Consider the following 25,006-nt stretch of genomic DNA (forward strand, 5'->3'; position numbering starts at 1 on the left):
CTTAAAAACTAATGCAGGTTTTGCATGTAATCTTTTTGTTGTTGTTTTGATAAAAAAATACTTTATTTCTTACCTGACTTTTTGGTTAACAGATAAGATGCTATTGCATTTTTAAAAATCAATTTCCGACAAAGATGCTGTCTTACTTTAAGGACAGGATCCAGGTTCCGGAAGATGGCGGCGTAGGAGGACGCGGGGCTCACAGCGCGTCCTGCCGATCACTTAGATTCCACCTACACCTGCCTAAAGAACCCAGAAAACCGCCAGAGGATTAGCAGAAGGGAGTCTCCGGAGTCAAGCGCAGACCAGGGCCCACGGAAGAGGGTAGGAAGGGCGGCGAGGCGGTGCGCGCTCCCCGGACTGGCGGGAGGGAGCCGGGGCGGAGGGGCGGCTCGCCGGCCAAGCGGAGCCCCCGAGTCGGGCTGGCAAAAGCGGAGGGGCCGGACAGACTGTGTTCCGACAGCAAGCTCGACTTAGCGTCTGGGAGGTCAGAAGTTAACAGCTCTGCGCGGAAAGCGGGAAGGCTGGAGGACAAAGGGAGGGAGAGCTGCTGAGCCCCCGGACGGCAGAGCTCAGCTTGGCGGGGAACAAAGGCGCCAGCGCCATCTCCCCCGCCCATCCCCCAGCCAAAATCCCAAAGGGAACCAGTTCCTGCCAGGGAACTTGCTCGCTCCGCACAAACACCCAACTCTGTGCTTCTGCGGAGCCAAACCTCCGGCAGCGGATCTGACTCCCTCCCGCTGCCACAGGGCCCCTCCTGAAGTGGATCACCTAAGGAGAAGCGAGCTAAGCCTGCCCCTCCAGCCCCCGTGCACCTTGCCTACCCACCCCAGCTAATACGCCAGATCCCCAGCAACACAAGCCTGGCAGTGTGCAAGTAGCCCAGACGGGCCACGCCACCCCACAGTGAATCCCGCCCCTAGGAGAGGGGAAGAGAAGGCACACACCAGTCTGACTGTGGCCCCAGCAGTGGGCTGGGGGCAGACATCGGGTCGGACTGCGGCCCCGCCCACTAACTCCAGTTATACACCACAGCACAGGGGAAGTGCACTGCAGGTCCTCACCACGCCAGGGACTCTCCAAAATGACCAAACGGAAGAATTCCCCTCAGAAGAATCTCCAGGAAATAACAACAGCTAATGAACTGATCAAAAAGGATTTAAATAATATAACAGAAAGTGAATTTAGAATAATAGTCATAAAATTAATCGCTGGGCTTGAAAACAGTATACAGGACAGCAGAGAATCTCTTGCCACAAAGATCCAGGGACTAAGGAACAGTCACGAGGAGTTGAAAAACGCTTTAAACGAATTGCAAAACAAAATGGAATCCACGATGGCTCGGCTTGAAGAGGCAGAGGAGAGAATAGGTGAACTAGAAGATAAAGTTATGGAGAAAGAGGAAGCTGAAAGAAAGAGAGATAAAAAAATCCAGGAGTATGAGGGGAAAATTAGAGAACTAAGTGATACACTAAAAAAAAATAATATACGCATAATTGGTATCCCAGAGGAGGAAGAGAGAGGGAAGGGTGCTGAAGGGGTACTTGAAGAAATTATAGCTGAGAACTTCCCTGAACTGGGGAAGGAAAAAGGCATTGAAATCCAAGAGGCACAGAGAACTCCCTTCAGACGTAACTTGAATCGATCTTCTGCACGACATATCATAGTGAAACTGGCAAAATACAAGGATAAAGAGAAAATTCTGAAAGCAGCAAGGGATAAACGTGCCCTCACATATAAAGGGAGACCTATAAGACTCGTGACTGATCTCTCCTTTGAAACTTGGCAGGCCAGAAAGGCTTGGCACGATATCTACAGTGTGCTAAACAGAAAAAATATGCAGCCGAGAATCCTTTATCCAGCAAGTCTGTCATTTAGAATAGAAGGAGAGATAAAGGTCTTCCCAAACAAACAAAAACTGAAGGAATTTGTCACCACGAAACCAGCCCTACAAGAGATCCTAAGGGGGATCCTGTGAGACAAAGTACCAGAGACATCACTACAAGCATAAAACATACAGACATCACAATGACTCTAAACCCGTATCTTTCTATAATAACACTGAATGTAAATGGATTAAATGCGCCAACTAAAAGACATAGGGTATCAGAATGGATAAAAAAACAAGACCCATCTATTTGCTGTCTACAAGAGACTCATTTTAGATCTGAGGACACCTTTAGATTGAGAGTGAGGGGATGGAGAACTATTTATCATGCTCCTGGAAGCCAAAAGAAAGCTGGAGTAGCCATACTTATATCAGACAAACTAGACTTTAAATTAAAGGCTGTAACAAGAGATGAAGAAGGGCATTATATAATAATCACAGGGTCTATCCACCAGGAAGAGCTAACTATTATAAATGTCTATGCGCCAAATACCCGAGCCCCCAGATATATAAAACAATTACTCATAAACATAAGCAACCTTATTGATAAGAATGTGGTCATTGCAGGGGACTTTAACACCCCACTTACAGAAATGGATAGATCATCTAGACACACAGTCAATAAAGAAACAAGGGCCCTGAATGATACATTGGATCAGATGGACTTGACAGATATATTTAGAACTCTGCATCCCAAAGCAACAGAATATACTTTCTTCTCGAGTGCACATGGAACATTCTCCAAGATAGATCATATACTGGGTCACAAAACAGCCCTTCATAAGTTTACAAGAATTGAAATTATACCATGCATACTTTCAGACCACAATGCTATGAAGCTTGAAATCAACCACAGGAAAAAGTCTGGAAAACCTCCAAAAGCATGGAGGTTAAAGAACACCCTACTAACGAATGAGTGGGTCAACCAGGCAATTAGAGAAGAAATTAAAACATATATGGAAACAAACGAAAATGAAAATACAACAATCCAAACGCTTTGGGATGCAGCGAAGGCAGTCCTGAGAGGAAAATACATTGCAATCCAGGCCTATCTCAAGAAACAAGAAAAATCCCAAATACAAAATCTAACAGCACACCTAAAGGAAATAGAAGCAGAACAGCAAAGGCAGCATAAACCCAGCAGAAGAAGAGAAATAATAAAGATCAGAGCAGAAATAAACAATATAGAATCTAAAAAAACTGTAGAGCAGATCAACGAAACCAAGAGTTGGTTTTTTGAAAAAATAAACAAAATTGACAAACCTCTAGCCAGGCTTCTCAAAAAGAAAAGGGAGATGACCCAAATAGATAAAATCATGAATGAAAATGGAATGATTACAACCAATCCCTCAGAGATACAAACAATTATCAGGGAATACTATGAAAAATTATATGCCAGCAAATTGGACAACCTGGAAGAAATGGACAAATTTCTAAACACCCACACTCTTCCAAACCTCAATCAGGAGGAAATAGAAAGCTTGAACAGACCCATAACCAGCGAAGAAATTGAATCGGTTATCAAAAATCTCCCAACAAATAAGAGTCCAGGACCCGATGGCTTCCCAGGGGAGTTCTACCAGACATTTAAAGCAGAGATAATACCTATCCTTCTCAAGCTATTCCAAGAAATAGAAAGGGAAGGAAAACTTCCAGACTCATTCTATGAAGCCAGTATTACTTTGATTCCTAAACCAGACAGAGACCCAGTAAAAAAAGAGAACTACAGGCCAATATCCCTGATGAATATGGATGCAAAAATTCTTAATAAGATACTAGCAAATCGAATTCAACGGCATATAAAAAGAATTATTCACCATGATCAAGTGGGATTCATTCCTGGGATGCAGGGCTGGTTCAACATTCGCAAATCGATCAACGTGATACATCACATTAACAAAAAAAAAGAGAAGAACCATATGATCCTGTCAATCGATGCAGAAAAGGCCTTTGACAAAATCCAGCACCCTTTCTTAATAAAAACCCTTGAGAAAGTCGGGATAGAAGGAACATACTTAAAGATCATAAAGGCCATTTATGAAAAGCCCACAGCTAACATCATCCTCAACAGGGAAAAACTGAGAGCTTTTTCCCTGAGATCAGGAACACGACAGGGATGCCCACTGTCACCGCTGCTGTTTAATATAGTGCTGGAAGTTCTAGCATCAGCAATCAGACAACAAAAGGAAATCAAAGGCATCAAAATTGGCAAAGATGAAGTCAAGCTTTCGCTTTTTGCAGATGACATGATATTATACATGGAAAATCCGATAGACTCCACCAAAAGTCTGCTAGAACTGATACATGAATTCAGCAAAGTTGCAGGATACAAAATCAATGTGCAGAAATCAGTTGCATTCTTATACACTAACAATGAAGCAACAGAAAGACAAATGAAGCAACTGATCCCATTCACAATTGCACCAAGAAGCATAAAATACCTAGGAATAAATCTAACCAAAGATGTAAAAGATCTGTATGCTGAAAACTATAGAAAGCTTATGCAGGTAATTGAAGAAGATAGAAAGAAATGGAAAGACATTCCCTGCTCATGGATTGGAAGAATAAATATTGTCAAAATGTCAATACTACCCAAAGCTATCTACACATTCAATGCAATCCCAATCAAAATTGCACCAGCATTCTTCTCGAAACTAGAACAAGCAATCCTAAAATTCATATGGAACCACAAAAGGCCCCGAATAGCCAAAGTAATTTTGAAGAAGAAGACCAAAGCAGGAGGCATCACAATCCCAGACTTTAGCCTCTACTACAAAGCTGTCATCATCAAGACAGCATGGTATTGGCATAAAAACAGACACATAGACCAATGGAATAGAATAGAAACCCCAGAACTAGACCCACAAACGTATGGCCAACTCATCTTTGACAAAGCAGGAAAGAACATCCAATGGAAAAAAGACAGTCTCTTTAACAAATGGTGCTGGGAGAACTGGACAGCAACATGCAGAAGGTTGAAACTAGACCACTTTCTCACACCATCCACAAAAATAAACTCAAAATGGATAAAGGACCTGAATGTGAGACAGGAAACCATCAAAACCTTAGAGGAGAAAGCAGGAAAAGACCTCTCTGACCTCAGCCGTAGCAATCTCTTACTCGGCACATCCCCAAAGGCAAGGGAATTAAAAGCAAAAGTGAATTACTGGGACCTTATGAAGATAAAAAGCTTCTGCACAGCAAAGGAAACAACCAACAAAACTAAAAGGCAACCAACGGAATGGGAAAAGATATTTGCAAATGACACATCGGACAAAGGGCTAGTATCCAAAATCTATAAAGAGCTCACTAAACTCCACACCCGAAAAACAAATAACCCAGTGAAGAAATGGGCAGAAAACATGAATAGACACTTCTCTAAAGAAGACATCCGGATGGCCAACAGGCACATGAAAAGATGTTCAACGTCGCTCCTTATCAGGGAAATACAAATCAAAACCACACTCAGATACCACCTCACGCCAGTCAGAGTGGCCAAAATGAAGAAATCAGGAGACTATAGATGCTGGAGAGGATGTGGAGAAACAGGAACCCTCTTGCACTATTGGTGGGAATGCAAATTGGTGCAGCCGCTCTGGAAAACAGTATGGAGGTTCCTCAGAAAATTAAAAATAGACCTACCCTATGACCCAGCAATAGCACTGCTAGGAATTTACCCAAGGGATACAGGAGTACTGATGCATAGGGGCACCTGTACCCCAATGTTTATAGCGGCACTCTCAACAATAGCCAAATTATGGAAAGAGCCTAAATGTCCATCAACTGATGAATGGATAAAGAAATTGTGGTTTATATACACAATGGAATACTACGTGGCAATGAGAAAAAATGAAATATGGCCTTTTGTAGCAACATGGATGGAACTGGAGAGTGTGATGCTAAGTGAAATAAGCCATACAGAGAAAGACAGATACCATATGGTTTCACTCTTATGTGGATCCTGAGAAACATAACAGAAACCCATGGGGGAGGGGAAGGAAAAAAAAAAAAAAAAAAAGAGGTTAGAGTGGGAGAGAGCCAAAGCATTAGAGACTGTTAAAAACTGAGAACAAACTGAGGGTTGATGGGGGGTGGGAGGGAGGGCAGGGTGGGAGGGAGGGCAGGGTGGGTGATGGGTATTGAGGAGGGCACCTTTTGGGATGAGCACTGGGTGTTGTATGGAAACCAATTTGACAGTAAATTTCATATATTAAAAAATAAAAAAAATAAAAAAAATAAAAAAAAAAATCAATTTCCAAAATTTGCTAAATTGAAGAATGTGGACACTGCATATCAAACTTTCTGATTGTTGCACATAAGTACATGAAAATTAAAGGTGGAAAATGAAGATCACTGATAGAAGAACAAATGAATAAATGTTCATATTCTGTGGTCTTTAACTCTGCATTCCTAGGAACTGGATCTGGTGTCATATAAGAAGCACAGCAAGGTCATTCTCCCCTGATTGAAATCTTTCTGTGTTTTCCTATTGCCTCAAATTTAAAGTCCCTACTATGAAAAATACAACCCTTCATTATCAACTCCTGGATAATTCTTCAGATTTATCTAACTCTAGTCATACCTCACTTCACCCCCAAACCCATACACTATGCTCTAGTTAGTTCCAATTGTTTGCTAAACTCCTGCTCATATCCAGAGAACTTTTTGTAGCTCTATGGTTTAATTACTCTTCATCGTTGAACTTCAATTTAGACACTATCTCTTTGGGGGCACTTGGATGACTCAGTTGATTAGGCATCTGACTCTTGATATTGGCTCAGGTTGTGATCTTACAGTGGTGAGATCTGCCCCAAGTCAGGCTCCATGTGGAGCCTGTTTGTGATTCTCTCTCTCTCTCTCTCTCTCTCTCTCTCTCTCTCTCTCTCTCTTTCTCTCTGCCCCTCCCCTGCTTGCACTCTGTCACTCTCAAAATAAATAAATAAACATAAAAAAAAAACACAACTTTATCTCTTTGGGACATCTTCCTTAATCCTCCAAGTCAAAAGTGAATGTCTTTCCTGTGTATTTCCATAGTATCCTATCCTTCCTTTATTAAATACAGACATTTGGTATTGAAACTTATTGATTATTGATCTGTATCCTCCATTATATTATAAGCTGTTTGAGAGAAAATACAATGTCTTATTCACCTTTATTTGATTGGCATTTAGCACGGTATGAGGCCCACATAGGATATTTCTTTTTTTAAAGTATTGAATATTGAATTAATCCCTTCACCTTTCCTGTTGATGAGGACAGGTGATACATATTAGCTCCTTTCACTAATCTAAAATTGACCACACTTGTATATTACATATTTCCAATGGCTCTCAATGAATTTATATGTTTCATCATACTTTTCTTTTTTATCCATTTTGTAAGGTCTCAACACTTTTTGTCATATTTTCTTCTGCTGAGGGTGGTCCTTGGTATAGACAAGTGCCCCTCTATAGAACCTAAGTGAGTAAGATAGTAGTGGAGAAAACCTCGCTAAGTTCAAGCAAGCCCATATTATTACTCCAAATTAATGCACTTGCACTTTATAAAGTTGAAACTATATATTTGCTCCCAGCTTTAATTTAACCTAATTTCTCTAATTTCTCCTCTCATACACTTAGAATACTTAAATTTTATAAATATAGAACACTGATCTACTTCTTTTGAGAATTATAAATAGTTGTTAGCTTTTTGTTTTGGGTTGGTTTTTTTGTTTGTTTTGTTTTATTTTTTGTTTTTTTTGTTTTGGCATTTCAGAATCATCTGGACTGTAACTTCCAACTTTCTTGATGAGAGGAGTAACATCTGTCTGCTGGTTCACTGTGATTAGTAATCCATTTTATATCTAGCATGAAACCAGTAGGGTTGGCTAAATATTTTACTGGGAAAGGCAACTCTTCTCCTTTGGTATAATCTTTGCAAAAGTAATAGTGGGAGAAAATGCAGATTGTAAAGAAGAGGTCAGTATCTTATCCCTTATAATTCTTGGTGTCAGAGTCACAGAAGGAGATAAATGGCATAGTCAAATTGAGCAATTTGGGAAGAACTTAATAAAGGTACTGTTTACAAAACCATGTTCATAATCACAGAGTAGGGCCAGTGCAGCACTCTGGTGATATAACAGCAGGGCACCAAGAGGGAGAAAGGTGATCAGAACCTGCAGACAGACAGAGATGTGAGGAGAGATTCACATTACCACCAACAGATTCAACCTACTCATAGTGTAACCACAGAAAGTGAGTTTATTCACTTCCCTCTCTTCTTCTAGTCCCCAGCCAGTGTTCCTGCAAGGCCACGTAATGACTAGAACCCAGAGAACGAACAAGGAAGGCCATTGAGCTAATTCTTATAGACCTGCTTCCTGTGCAGAGAGTGGCAGAGAAGGCTGGAGAATAGATCTGGAAGGCCCAGCAGAAGTTCACCAACACAGTCTAGTTTCCAGCTGAGTGCCCAACCTACTACTACTAAGTAACCTTTAAATTCATAAGAAGCCATCACAATGAGCTCTGGCTAAGCTGTCACTCACCCAGCTCTAGGACCTTTTACTGAATTCAATTTTTTTTTAGAGTTGAGGTAGATGTATGGTTTCATTGGCTTCTACCATCATCTAGAATTTTTATGTGGTTGCAGTTATAACTCCTCACCCTATTATGTAGTCCCATAAATATGTGATTTCCCCAAGGAAATGGGTTATTCTCTCAGTAGACCCTAACTTTAACATCTGGTCACTAGAGTGAAAGTTCCATGAGGGAAGGATTAATATTAGATATATTTTTACAGTTTAACCTCCTCTCTCAGTAAGGAGTCAATAAATCTTTTTAAATGAAAATCAATATGAAATTGCTATACTCCATTTTTCCATCTTTGACAATGAGAAGAATTCACCCTAATAAAATATCCTTGCATTTGTTCAAGTGTGGCCAAACCTCTTTCTACCTCTCTATTAAGGCCTCTGTATTAACACATATTTCTTATAAAATAGAATTGGAGATAAAGATTACATGCTGAGGACCTGTATTGGGAGGTTCAATCCCAGGGTGACAAGGGTGAGGGAAGGGAGAAGATAAATCAAATAAAGGGTACGTATTTCCAAATTACCTAAAGTTCTTCTAGAAAGCATAGCATGATGCAATCTTTCGGAACATGCATGAAATGTTGGTCAGAGCCTTGGGGCCTTTCCAACAGTTGCCTAGGGAAAGAAAGGAGAAGAAATTATCTTCAGACTTCTTGCTTTTGTCCCCTTTCTTCTCAGTGACTCATGATTAACTGCAGGCATATTGACTTTTCCATAAACTTCCAGGTTGTGTCAATTAGACACTTTAGAAAACTGTTAGGGAACCAGGTCCCATGTCCTATAATATGATCCTTTATCTAAGTCCAGGGTGATGAGGAAGCCAGAGACTCCTTAGATCTGTATATGTTTGGCTTGGGCTCTTTCACTGCTAAAGGTTTCACTGTATTGGAGCCAAAGGAAGCCAACACAGAAACTGACCTTCATCCTGGGAGTAGCAAAGATGCGTGGTAGTGTTGGCAGATGAGGTAACATGGTTTTCTATTAAGCAAATGGTTCAAGGATCAGAGATGAGTTATTTATCAATTAACTGTAGAACAAACTTAATCTGGGGAACATCGTACATTATGCCATTCAGATCTACACACATACTCTCAGGATATTTGGCTGTACAGTAAAATAAAGGCACTGGTTAAATGCTTTACTTCTTCCTTGAAGGAGGAGGTACAAGTCCAATCCTTTAAAATGCTGAAGGAAGATACCAAATCTGAAAGGCATTTGTAATCACAACCTTATATCCCCTTCCTTGAAATTCTCTTCCCCTGGACAGTCTACCCTCCTAGAATCACTCGTTCTAATATCTATGTATAAATTTGGCCTATTTTGAACTGGAATAAGGATTAGTCAACAAAATCAGTACCATTTTCAAGAATAAGCTCTAGAGATGAGGTATATTTTATCTTATTCTTGCAAGAGAAAAGTAACAAATGACAGCACATCTCTGTGATAGGTGCTCCAATGGCCAATACTCTAAATGGAATGGTACTGCTAAAGTACTCTTTGTTCATTTCCCTACAGAATTCTTCCAAAGTTACAGGAAAACTCGACACTGAGCCCCATAACAATTATACTAACAGCTGTGTCCATGAAACAATTATCTTCATGAACAATCACATCATAAAGGAAATAAGAAGCAATTTTGAGATTCACCTATTTCCTAAGATTCCTGACTTCATTATTTTTAAAAATTCTTTTTTTTTATAAGCTCATTGAAATGTTTCATTCTTTATATTTTTGTATTTTATACATTGGTTTAATTGTTCTAGTTTTTCAGCATATGCAGTGTGCCATAAAAAATTTTCTAGGAAAAGAAGTACTCTTTTCTTTCTCTTTCTTTTCACTGTACTCTGTCTTGAAACCAATTCGATTTAATCCAAATGGAGGTAATTCCAAAACTCCATCAAAACTATTACAATCATGACCTGTGTCTTCACTGATGGTCTCACCTCATCTTATCTGGAAATATCAGATGTAGGTAATGGGATTGATGGTTTCTTTCTTTTCAAAATATTTTTTTTTCACTTGATTCCTAGGACACAACACATTCCTGGTTTTATTTTTACTTCAAGAGCACTTATGTTCAGTATCATGGACAGTTCCTGCTCTTTGACAACTTTCTCATAGAGTGTTTCTTTTTTGTCAGCTCTTCTCTTTTGTCTTTCTCTTCACCCATATACTGAGGTTAACTCATTCAATCTCATTTTTAAAAAATAGGGAAGTGGGAGGAGTGCCTGAGTGGCTCAGTCAGCTATGCATCGGACTCTTGATCTCAGCTCAGGTCTTGATCTCAGGGGCATGAGTTCAGGCCCCACATTGGGCTTTGTGCTGGGTGTGAGGCCTACTTTAAAATTAAAAAAAAAAAGTACTGTTCATAGTCTTACAACTTCTAAATTTATATCCCTAATCTGGACTTTTTATCTTGAACTGCATACCCATATATACAATCGCCTTCCCACATTTCTACTTCATAAATAAAAGATGTCTCACACATTATCTGCCCTGGAAACAATTATTTTTTTTCTCCATCTAAAAGCCTTCCTTCCTCAGTTTTCCTCAATAAACTCCACTGTTCCTTCAGGTAGTCAGGCTAAAGAAATAACAACCCTCTTTAATTCTTCTTTTTCTTCGAAACATAGTATTCAATCCATAAACAAATATGCATGTATTAAGCTTCAAACAATATCGTGGATCACCATTTCTTAACACTACCATGGCCACTATACTGATCCAGAGCACCACCCTGTCTTCCTTGGACTACAGCACTGAGCTTATAATCTTGCTGCAATAAAGTATATCCTCCATTCAGCAGTCAGTGATCCTTTTAAACCCAAATCAGATTTTTTGTCCTCCTGCTCTCAGCACTTCAATAGCTCCCATAATACTTAGAACAAATCCAAAGCCCCTAGCTACTCCTCAAGTCATTTCTTTCCACATCCCTCTCATGATGCTGGAGTCACACTGGCCTCTTTACTCTTTTAGTGCCTGTCTAGGAAACTCCTATACTTCAGGGCTTCACTCCTGTCAACGCTGTAAAGATCTTCCCTTACATGGCTATTTCCTCTCATAAATGAAATATCAATTTCTCAGATAGGCATTCCCTCAACACCCTATCATTATCCTCAGTCACTTTCTATTTCCTTTTCCTGCTCATTAGTCCTAATGGTTCAATATGTTCAAGAAAAATTACGATTACTTAACATTTAGTATTTTTTAGTGGTTTATTTTCTCTCCCTTTCACTGTAAGTTGTGAAAAGATAAACTGTTCCTGACACATAGAAGTGTTTGGTAAATATTTGTTAGATGGATAAATAATTTTCATTTGCTGAGTTCACTGATAGCATGGCATCCTGGGATACTGTTTGAAGAACTTGTTCATTGTCACTTTTGCTTGAGTTATGTCTTATCAAAGCAAAGTCTCACCAAAGAAATTCTAATAGTCATTGCTAGCTAGCATGGTGATCTTCCTTAACCCTTTAAACCTCTTATAAAACAATAGTATGCCAAATTTCCTTTTACAAAAAAGGTAGAAACCCCTCTTTTTGTCATTGATACCATTCTTTATCAGAACAGAGAAACACGACTCATGCCACCTGCTTCTTTCCTAAGATGTTGGCAAATAAGTAAAAGTTGATTTTTTTTTCTTACTTTTCTTGTCTTACTAAATTTTCTACGTTACCTCTCTCTTCTATGGCCTTTAATTGATACAGAAGAAATTTAACTGACTACATTGTGCATTTTAAAAGTATTACATGACAGTAAGATCAACCATGAATCAGCTTCTAACTAGAGAATTTTCTTATAGGTGTCCAAGTATTTTCTTACTGAACATTTGAAGCACATTACTAAGCACATTTTAAACCTAGTTGTTTTTGTCACACTTTATTAACACTAAATGGAAGTTTCAGAAAATTTTCATTTTTGTCAAATATGTGTAAATCAATTCAAATCAATGCAGTAGAGAGATTTATTTAAAGAAATTGTACAGTGAATCTCCTTTAAAGACTTATTTTATTAAGTGAATCACCACTTCCTCAAACATCTCATTTTAAATTCTGGATTTTTATTTATTAGGTTTACTTATCATAGGTTTCCCTGCTTCTCCTATTTTAGCCAAAATAGAACATATATCCTATATATATATATATATATATATATATATATATACACACACACATATAGGATATATATATATATATATATACACACCCTATATATATATAGGGTATATATATATAGGGTGTGTATATATATATATATATATATATATATATCCTATATGGGGATATATATATCCTATATATATATATATATATATATCCTATATAGGGTATATATATATAGGGTGTGTATATATATATATAGGACATATATATATGTGTGTATATGTGTGTGTGTATATACATATATATATAGAGAGAGAGAGAGAGAAGACTCAAGGCATGCATATATATGTATATGCATATATATGCATGCCTTGAGTCTTCTCTAAGAAATAAAGACATTTTTTACAGTTTGATTAGTGTATCATCTCAAATTGATTCCATAACTAGCACATCTCTGTGACTGAGTTCTCCTGAGAGGGTAATCCTTTGGTCATAAGTCCTCAATCATCATTATTTGACCTAATTAACCCCCTCCCACAAAATTGGGTCTTCTTAATTTTACTTTTACAATTTATTATGTTAAAGTTTAAGCATATACAAAAGCAAACTAACATTTTTATCTATAGCCTGTGGTTTCTCAGCCTTAGTGGTATTGACAATTTTTATTTAATAATACTTCATGTGTGGTTGGAAGGAGAGAAGACTATCCTGTGCATTTTAGCATGTTTAATAGGAACCATGGCTTCTATCTCTTGATGCCAGTAGTCTCTGTCCCCTATTCATGACAATTAGAAATATTTCCAGACTTTGCCAGATGTCCACTGGGGAACAGAGTGGGACAGGCAGGGGACAGGCATAGAGAACTGGAAAGAGAGTATCCCAAGCAGTGGCAGTGCAGAACCTGAATTGGGGCTCGAACTCATGAACTGTGAGACCACGAAAACAAGAATCAAGCACTTAACTGACTGAACCACCCAGGCACCCCAATAATTTCTCTTTATCATTATATAGTCAGTCTCTTTTTCAAGTCCAATTATGTCATAAATGCCATGATTTTCTTTGTGTATTCTTCGTGTTCTGTCTCCTTTCTCATATATGTGTGTGTGTGTGTGGGAATGTGTGTACAAATAAGGTAAACATAATTAATTTTAAGACTTTTTAATGAATTATAATTGACATACAATATCTTATTAGTTTCAGGTGTATATCATAGTGATTCAATATTTTTATACATTGCAAATGATCCTTACAATAGGTCTAGTTACCATCTGTCACTGTACAGTTATTATAATACTCTTGACCATATTCTCTGTGCTGTAAATTATACTTTTAAGATGCTTTAAATCTTTAGATTTAACTTTCAACATTCTCTTGGTTTTCCTTGTCAGTTTTATATTGAAGAAATTGCTTAATTTGTTTTCCTGTAGAATTTCCCAAAGACTGGATTTGTTAAATGCATCACCAAAGTGTAGGTGATTCTGTTGTCCTCGGTATTTCCTGGTAGTTGGATCTAGAGGTGCGACCAAATTCAAGTTCAAAGTCATATGATAAGATGATTTTCAGAGTTTTGTATCCCTCCAGCACAAGGTATGGGATGCTTGAGTGTATCTCTTTATGGAATGTTAGGGGTTACTGATGCTCAATGATCCTGTAGTTCATGAAGGGTGCAAAATGATGATGTTCTTTCTATTATTCCTCTATCAATATATTAGCTGGAAGAGTTCTATAAATAGAAACTTCCCTCATTTCTTATTGAACATTCAACTGCTCAGCGGTGGAGATTATACATAAAAGGCAGGATGAATAATCAATTTTTCTAGTTTATTGACTAGGTTCAAAAATAATAACTAAGTTGACTAGAATATTTCAATTGTGATATATTAGGTTTTTTATATTGTTATTTTTATGTAATCATAGATTTAAACATGTTTGATGTATTTCAATCTATTGTATTCATTACTGTCTTTTAATACTTAAAACTTTCCTTACTTTTTCCAGTAGGTTCTCTGCAAACTGACTCCAGAATTCTTTTGACATGACCCAAGAGTCTTTGAAAACTTCTTTTTTTTTTTTAGAATATACGTATAAATGAGATCACATGGTAGTTGTCTTGTCTGTTTCTAATGCCTCAGTCATCTTTCCAAGAATACAAGAGCATAAATTCTTATTACAACAAAAAGAATGACTTGGTATGTATTCAATTTTCCTCATATCTGAAAGGCATATGATGTATAACATTTACAAGTCATTGTTTACTTTAAAAAAAATCTCAAAATATGCTGATGAAAATTACTAGCTCTGTGAATTTACCAAACTACTTAATCTCTTCAAGCTTCTTTTCTTGTCTCCAAAATGAGCATATAATGTTGATTTTTTTTTAAGATATCAAGATGCTTTAACTTACCAGTGGATTTTATCATTCCATGTATCAGGGTATTTTCCAGTGCATAGACGCAATAAATAATTTTAGCTAGTAGTATTATTCTCTTTTTCTAATTGATCTCCATCTGTAAGGAAAACCTATCTCTTTCCTCTCAAAACTATAAAAGGTATAATTATTTTGGTGGTAGACATTGTATTACCTGCCTGCCCCATAGTAATTTTTTTTCTGCAACACAGAAACCACAGATGTATGAGATTACTATGGAAAGGATGAAAAGCTGCAGTATACAGGAATGATATCTGATCATTCTTTTCTCTCTTGTTCCTAACATCACCTATTATCTTGTTTACTTTCCTTTTCTACTGCTGTGCACTGATAGTTTCAATGATTCTTTCATAATAACTTCCCAAACCCTCTTCCTGGTCAGTGTGCTGAATAATTCCTCCATTTAGCACCTACTCCCTTGGCTTTATTTTCATCTCCTAGAGAAATGAAAATTTGTCTTGGACTCTAGCAGCCATCTGCCTGTCTGGATTATAAACCAGATGACTTGTCACAAGAATCTTTGGGGAGGAATAGAGTGGTTGTGATTTTTGAGTCTAAGACTATTATGCCAATTTAAATGGGTGAGACCACTTGCCCTGTATTCTTACTTATTCCATCAGTACGAGTACTCTGAATTTTTGCAGACTGCGAAAGACTCTCTGGTTGAGTGGCACCTTTAGGAAAACCAATATCTCAGTTCAGAGATTCCACTGCTGAGAAAGAACAAAAAAAAATAAAAAATAAAAAATAATAAAAAAAAGATTTTAAAAACCAAAACCAAAAGAAAACAAACCTAATACCTGTCTTTATGGGGACTCAGCACATGCCTTGTTCTCAGCTATGCACAAGCTAAACAGATTTAATTGCCTTTTCCTATGTCAAAAATCAGCCTGTCCAGAGGGACGCAATACGAGCAGCTTGTACAGGAACATTTTATGCTGTATCTGTTCCTGGAGCATTGGTGCTTGTGTTTCCAGGGCCGTCAGTTAAGCATATTTTTTTCCCCAGCACATATTCATTAAGACACAGTTGCCAACTTCATTGCCACTGCATTTTTTATTATATACATTAGTTCTGGTTGAAGGACAATTTAGGAATGTTTTTATGGGGAATAAAGAAGACCTCTGGCTTGAAAATTTTTCTATCATTTATTACATTATGCTAGCAAGACAAAATGACTTTGTGCTCCTAATGAACACTCTTATCTGCATGCAACTTAGTCTGATCCTTTGAATACCCTTTTTGAGTAATGTTCTATTACCACATTGTTCATACACACCTCAAATTATATTTATTGGCCTTGCATTGAAGATATATTACTAAATATTAGACAGTGGGGGTGGGAATATGCAGCAAGTGACCAAAGGGATTTTATGACAAAAGGAGATGTAGATCCACTAAAAAAGTCAGTCAAACTCTGTCCAGATGGTCATAGGGGTGGAAACAGGGAATGCTCAAGAAAGAGAAAAAGTGAAGGGGGGGGGGGGGAGGAGAGATCATGTCTATGAATAAAACAGGTATTGTATGAGGATCCCTTTAAATATAGCTGATAGTCTTCCAGTCCTGCCTCCATGAACTCTGTCCTAATCCCAAGACAGCAGAGAAAAAGAAATACTGCTCAGTGATAGATTGTGACCTAAATTTGGTTACAGGACAGCATCCAACCTTAAAACAATGAATAATGATGCACATGAGTGATCATGTGTCAAAAATTACAGAGCACATGCACACATTTAAATTCCTTGAGTGGTGAATCACATGATATACTCAGAATTTGTTGGTTACTATATGGTAGTGACCAGGAACTTCCACAGAACTGTCACAGAAAGGTCAGAGGAAAAGGACAGCACTAGGATGTTTGGTTTTTGAGGATATATGAAAAATTCTGTAGCTCCTAGGACATTTTCTCTCATCTGAGTCATGCTATTGCAGAGCAGACTCCAAGACCGCTATAAGCATGAACGTGGCTTATTAGGGAGTGTTCTTGGCATCAATACATGTGAAAGAGAAGGAAAGGAAGCAGGAGAGGCAGAAAGAGGAATTCAGCTGTGATATAATACCAACAGACACCACAGCTGACCTTATGGTAGGTTCCAAACATAAGCTGATGCTTTATAGTTATATGGAGTTGGGTTGAGAGGTATGGCTGTTGATAATCCCCAACCAATGTGAGCAGTGAAGGGCTTGTGACCTTGGATGAGACAACTCTCTTCAGCTGAGGCATTGCCCTAAGGAGTCTGGCAGCTGTGGGGTTTAGTTCTGGACAGCACATCAAGCAGATGGGGAGATTCTGGGCACTGCATCACATCTTATGCAACAGTGGAAATGATGATAGTTTTCTCAAAGTGTTGTTATGATAATTAAATTTAATCAACCGACTTCAGGGCATATGGCATGGGCTCAGTAAATAATATTTAAATTCTTCTTTCTTAAAATATCAAGTAAAAGTTTTAAAATCTTTTGATATGTATAAAATGGGATTTTTGCTATCTTACATTTCTAGCCTCTTGGAGTAAGAACCAAATTTTCATTAATAATTTTTTCACCTAACCATTACAACAACTATAATATAGGTATTATGTGTTTCCATTTTACAGGAACTTGAGACTCAGATTAGAAATATTTGCAAAAATTATTTGTACAAAATATTTGTAAAGAAATGTAGCACTAATCAGCTATAAAGAACCAAAGGTTTTATATAACAACTTTTTTTTTCTATACCAGAATGACAAGACTTGTGATCAGAAGATCTGGGTTAATCATGAACCTTCCCTTTATGAGCTTTATGATCTGGGCAAACTACACTTTTTGATTCTCATCCCTTATTTATAGGCATAACTTGCATTTTCAGGCTCTGTGAGCCATGTTAATGAGGGCTGCCTCCAACTACAGGTGAGGTATGAAGAGATACTTTAAAAACAAAGTAAAGAAACACGGGAAGTACATTCAGTGGTAAGGGAGTCTTCAAATAGTATCTGAAAATAGCTTACTATGATTAGAGCAAACAATGTCAGGACATGAGCTTCCAGAGAGAAGTAAGAATGAGTAGTAAAGAAATAGAGCCTTTTATGCCCTGATATGAAACTTAGACTTGAAGTTATAGACAATGATGACTCATTCAAGGTTGAGTAGAAGGGTAGCTATATGAATATTGAGTTTTGGGACTATCACTCTAGAAGCAGGTGGGTACTAAAAAAGAGGAGAAACACCTGGAGGTAGAAACTCTATTCAGAATACCAGGTTAGAAGTATTGAGAGATTAAGAGGGGAAAAATATGATAGTGTATATAAAGAGAAGCATTTAATTAAAGAAATATTAAAGAGATAAAATAAGTATGACTTAGTAAAACTCACCATTTATTGATTTACTTAACAAAATATTTTCTAGTACTCTCTCTGTAACAATAACTTTGTGAACACGTGAAGGTTTTTCCATGGTTGGGTAGAGGAAAATATATAAAACAATTTCTAATTGTTACTAATATTTTGAAGAAAACAAGAAGCACGAATACATTAAATTCTTATTCTGCTACTTTGCCATATTTATTGACTGCCTTAAAAAGAACCTCTGTGTATTCCCCCCTTTTTCCTCTTCTTTGACTTTCTCATTTACTTTGATATATTTTATCCAGAATTACTATGTGTATTAATTCTACTTTCAAAGTAATGCCATGGGCTAAAAGAAATTAATCCCATAATTTCTATGGCTTAATTTAATAAGATTTTAATTCTTATCCACATAATAATCCAATGTGGGTATTCCTGATTGATGAAGACATTCTACTTGGATTTTCCTCAAGATACTTCCACCCCTCTAGCTATATTCAGCTCTGGACTCTCAGAGTTCTATGCACTAGCCATAAACTGAAAAAATAATGGGAAGATTAGAATAGGGAGATTGTTATAGGGCATGATAGAAATAGCACACATCATTTCTACTTATACACCATTAGCTATAAATCAATCAGATAGCCATACCAAAATGCAGGTGGAGCTGAGAAAAGTAATTTAGACTTGTGGCAAAAGACTAAGGAGATAGGTTTGATAAAAAATTAATTTCTGGCATTTTTGCTTCTGGTCATGATAGATTAACCAGTACCTTAATTAACTAGTACCTCAAATTCACTAACTAGTACCTTAACTGTTCTTTGAGGGAGCCTAGGGAGCATGGTAAAAAGCAGGAGTTAGAATATCAAAGAAGTATCAGGATTATTTAGCTGCTGATAACTTAAGGGTGAGTCAGAGTTTGGAATTTGAGTACAGCCAACCTGGATAAAAGAAAAATCACTCTTTAGCAGATCATAGCACAATCCAGAAACTCTGTAGTTTATCTTTATGATTGCCAGATCCAATCACATTCAATAGAAAATAAATGACAAAATATAATCCAAAATCAAGAAAAAACATCATAAGCAAAATGAAAATCAAAACTAGAATGAGGTGTGCCTTCGTGGCTCTGTTGGTTAAGCTTCTGACTTTGGCTCAGGTCATGATCTCGCAGTCTGTGAGTTCAAGCCCCGCGTCAGGCTCTGTGCTGACAGCTCAGAACCTGGAGCCTGCTTCAGATTCTGTATCTCCCTCTCTCTCTGCTCCTCCTCTGCTAACTCTCTCTCCCTCTCTCTCTCAAAAACAAATAATTATTATGGCTATTATCAAAAAGACAAGAAATATATGTTCACAAGGATTTGGAGAAAAGGAAATTTTGTACACTCTTGGTGGGTGTGCAAACTGGTACAGCCATTGTGAAAAATACTATGGAGTTTGTCAAAACAATATAATTAAGAATTTTAAAATATCTTGAAGATGTGTCTTCATTAGAATGTTCATTGCAATGTTATTCACAATTGCTAAGATATGAAAACAATGTGTCTAGTGACAGAAAAATGGATAAAGAAAAATGTGATATATATAAGATGGAATATTATTCAGCCATAAGAAAGAAAGAAATCCTATCACTTGCAAAAACATGGATAAGCCTGGAGGATATTGTGCTGAATGAAATGAGCCAAAGAAAGATAAATACTATATGGTCTCACTTACACGTGAAATCTAAAAAAGTTAAACTCAAAGAGGTAAAGAGTAGAATTGTGGTTGCCAAGGGCTAGAGGAAGAGGAAATAAGAACCTGATGGTCAAAGAGTACAAACTTTCAGTTTTAAGATAAATAAGTTCTGAGGAAAAATATTCAAAATTCTAGTGTCTAAAAACTTCCCCAAATTGATGACAAACAGCAAAGAAATATCCAAGAAGCTTACTACATCAGAAAGAAAACTTAATAAGTAAATTTCAAAGTGACTTTGAAGTTCTTTTGATTTTATTGATTTTGTTGATTTTTATTTGAGAGAGAGAGAGAATGAGAGCATGAGAGCAGGAGAGAGAGGCAGAAGGAGAGAGAGAGAGAGAGAGAGAGAGAGGTTCTCAAGCAGGCTCCATTCTCACCATGGAGCCCAATGCAGGGCTTGATCCTGAGACTCTGGGATCACGACCTGAGCTGAAACCAAGAGCCAGATGTTCAACCGACTGAGCCACGCAGGTGCCCCTCTTTTTGATTTTAGATTTTATATCAATAATTATATCATATTATATCAATAAGCAAAACAGTGTGTTAAAAATTTTCTTGAAAAGTTTTGTTTGATTATGTTTATTAATTTCATGTAGAGTTATGGTCTTGTGCTTGTGCTTGTACTTAATCTTAAAGTTTACTTTTATAATGTACTTTACTTAATTTTATTTTTGAATATAAAAAATACTGGAATGCTTCAAAAATTAGTCGATACCTGTACCAACTCATTCTTCTAGATTCTGTGTATCTTACAACACATGAATTTTAAAAAGTCAAGTTCTTCATACATTCAGGGAAAGAAGAGGCTAGAAATTCCATTTAAACTAAGATTTCCATTATTTTGTATTAAACAGACATTAGTAGGATAATAAATGGACATTAAAAAAGACAATAAAGGAATATCATAAGCAACTGTATGCCCACATATTTTATAACCTAGATTAATGGACCAATTCTTTGAAAGACACAATCTACTAAAATTCACACCTACAGAAAACCTACAGCTAACATCATAATTAATAGTGAGAAATTGGATGTTTTCTAACTAAGGTCAGAAACAAAGCAAAGATGTCCCTTCTTACTACTCATTCAAAACTGTACAGTCAAAAATAACAAATCAATAACCGATAAACAATTAGAGTTGCAGAATACAAGATTAATATGCAAAAACCACCTGCTTTTTTATATACAAGCAATAACTGGAATTAAAATTTTTAAATACAATATCATTTACATTAATACCTCTAAGTTAAATATTTAGGTATAAATCTAACAAAATATGTACAAGATCTACATATCTCTGTAAAATTACAAAACTCTAATGTAAGAAATCAAATAACTAAATAATGGAGAGATAACCCATATGCATGGATAGAAAGACTCAGTATTTCCAAGATGTCAGTTCTACCCAACTTGATCTATAGAAAAGACCTAGAGTAATCAGCACAATATTGAAAGAGAAGAACAAAGTCAAATACTTACAATAAGGCTACAGTAATCAAGAAAGTGTAGTTTTGGTTAAAGAATAGACAAATAGACCAATAGAACAGAATAAAGAGCCCAGAAATAGGCCCACACAAATACAGTCAGTCAACTGATCTTTGGCAAAGAGCAAAGGCAATTCACTGGAGAAAAGACAATCTTTCCAGTAAATGGTGCTGGAACAATTCGTGAGCTTCAGGCAACATCATCATCATTGTTATTGTCATCATCTAGACATAGATCTTACACCTTTCACAAAAATTAACTCAAATGGATCATACACCTAAATATAAAACAGGAAAGTATAAAACCAAAAGATAACAGAGGTGACAATCTAGGGGGCCTTGAGTTTGGCATTTACTCTTTAGATACAAGACCACAAGAAAATCCATTAAAGAAAAACTTAAGAGGTTAGATAACATTAAATTTAAAAACTTATCCTTCATGAAAGATATTAAGAGGATGAAAAGACAAGCCACAGACTAGGAGAAAATATTTGCAAAATGCATATCTGATTTTAAAAAGTAAAGCTATGATCCAAAATATACAAAGTACTCAAAGCTCAACAATAAGAAAGCAAAAAGCTCGATTTCAAAGAGTGTGAAAGGTCTGAACAGACACCTCATTAAAGGGAATATGCAGGGGCGCCTGGGTGGCTCAGTCGGTTAAGCGGCCGACTTCGGCCCAGGTCATGATCTTGCGGTCCGTGAGTTCGAGCCCCGCGTCGGGCTCTCTGCTGACAGCTCAGACCCTGGAGTCTGTTTCAGATTCTGTGTCTCCCTCTCTCTGACCCTCCCCTGTTCATGCTCTGTCTCTCCCTGTCTCAAAAATAAATAAAAACGTTAAAAAATTTTAAAAATAAAATTAAAAAAATTTAAAAAAAGGGAATATGCAAATGGGAATTAAGCATATGAAAAAAATGATTAATATCATCTTATTAGGAATAACAAAACAACAATGAATTTTCATTACATACCTATTAGAAAGGACAAAATCCAAAATACAGACAGTATCAAATGCTAATGAGGATGTAGAACAATAGGAAGTTTCATTCATTGTTGGTGGGAATGTAAAATGGTACAGCCACTTTGGAAGACTGTTTGGCAGTTTCTTGCAAAACAAAAAATACCCACACTATTTGATCCAGAAGTTGTGCTCCTTGGTACTTACTCAAATGATTGAAAGTTGATTTCTACATAAATATCTATATGTGAATGTTTATAGAAACTTCATTTGTAATTACCAAAACTGGAAGCAATTAACATGTCCTTCAATAGCTGAATGGATAAAAAAAACCTGTGGTAATGATGAAATATTACTCAGAAATAAAAAGAAATGAAAAACAATGAAAATACATAGCAGAACCTTCAATGAATAGTGCTTTTCAGAAGCCAGTCTGATCATTAAACATTTTCCAAAAATGTATAGAATGTACATAAAATGTATGACACAGATAGGGAACCCTATGTAAACTACAGACTCGTGTTAATAACATATCAGTATTGCCTCATTAGTTGTAACAAATGTATTATACTAACCCAAGAAGTTAAGAATAGGGGATATTGCACATGGGGAGAAGTGAGGGACTATATGGGAACTCAGTAATTTCTGCTTAGTTCTGTAAACATAAAACTGCTTGAAAATAAAGTCTATTAAATTAAAAAAAAAAGAAGTTTGCATTTTTAGGAATTTTAGGTTTTTGTGTTCTGTGATGACTTTTTTAAGTTGTAAAGTGACCGTCTTCGTTAGTAAAATTAAAAACGCTGTTAGCACTATTTTACACATGTTGAAGATTATGCTTTTTTGTTTCTTGGGTTTTTTGTTTTGTTTTGTTTTAATTCTGAGTGTGTGCATGTTTAATTCAGTACTTAGGGACTAGGTCTTTAGAGACTTCTTTTCTGTAAAAGCAGGGATTCAGTACTTGTGAATATGATAATGTGACTTTCTTGAAATCAATCCACTTCTTTATTCTATGAAAAAGAAGACTATTTTACTTCTACAGTTTGGTGTATGGCTTGATGATGGTCTATCCATGTTTTTCCCCTAATGCTCTGAAAAGACACTCTTATGAGATGGCTACTGCAGGTGTATGAATGGAAACAGCCCAGAGTACAAACATAATTGGCAATTCCTTACTCATTTGCCATTGTATAGCTGATTTTTACACATGTGCCAAGATTTCTCAGGGCAGGCAGAAAGGGAGTACTTTGTCAATCACTCAGAAAATATTACAGGATGCTTTGGGGCATTGATCTCTTTATCCTGCTGAGCTGTTGCTAACATGCCTTTTATGCTATTTTGCTAAATGCTTTGTTCCTGTCGATTGCCTCATACTAGAAATATGAACATGATTTTTTGCTTCCTAAAGACACTTGAAAAGGAAAGGAAAATAAATTACAATGTATAGAAAAAATACACACATTTTCAGAATCATAACCTACTTGAAACTGGTATGTTCCTTTGAAGAGATAAAATATGAATTTTCTTTAGCTTCTGACCTGGAAGAAAACTTGGAGGATAGATAAATAACTTCTCCTCTAGAGTAGGATACCTAATACAAAAGAAGTATAATTATATGAATTATTGAGATGAATTATTAAGATTATAATGATGATATTGTTATAATTTGTAAAACACTTATTTTATAACAAATAAGTGCTTTAGAGGACTTAGGTCACTTAAAAAATGATTCACTTACCCTTGAAATAATGCCCCATGATCATACACATCAGATAGTTGAACCTTTACATATTTATGGAACCTGTCTGTGATCATAGGCTAATAAGGAATGAAGTCTGGATTTGAAATCAAGTTTACTTATTTTGAAGTCAAAGATAGCAAAATGGATGGCACATTAGCTAAAACAGATATATAAACAGACTGTATAACTTACTGTAAAGAAATGTTTTTAATGGTCCTTCAGTACTTGCAGGCGTACCTCAGATGCTAGCATTTGACAAGGGTTAGAAATCTCTCTATTCCTAAGAATTTCCTGTCAAAATAGTCTGATCCTTTGCCTAAAAACTTCTATGTAGGCCATGGCCCACTTGGAAGATTTGTGTCATGAGACATAGTCTCCCCTCTCAGATTTCATGAGCTGATTTACACTCCTTTTGTGTATTTGCTCAAAACAAGAATAAGTTTCTTGCCACTAAACCAAAAAAGATTTCATCTGGTTTATCAAAACAGGATATGTCAAAATGAGGATATTAAATTACAACTGTAGAAAGGATTTCTCATCAGATTTTCTTATATAACCAAGAATTCCTTATCATCCATAGCTATACATTTATCCCAAGTCCAGATAGCTGATTCTCTGCAGTTGAACCAGTTAAGAAATCAGAGATTTGTTTGCTATAAAAAGAATTGAGTTGATACTCAAACTCTACATGTTTGAGAAGATGAGGAGTTTAGTACTTTGATTAGATGGTTCTAAAATAAATATGTATAATTCTTGCAAAACATTGAGCACTCAAA

Source organism: Panthera tigris, chromosome C1 (assembly GCF_018350195.1).
Source record: "Panthera tigris isolate Pti1 chromosome C1, P.tigris_Pti1_mat1.1, whole genome shotgun sequence".
In the NCBI taxonomy this organism is placed as follows: Eukaryota; Metazoa; Chordata; class Mammalia; order Carnivora; family Felidae; genus Panthera; species Panthera tigris.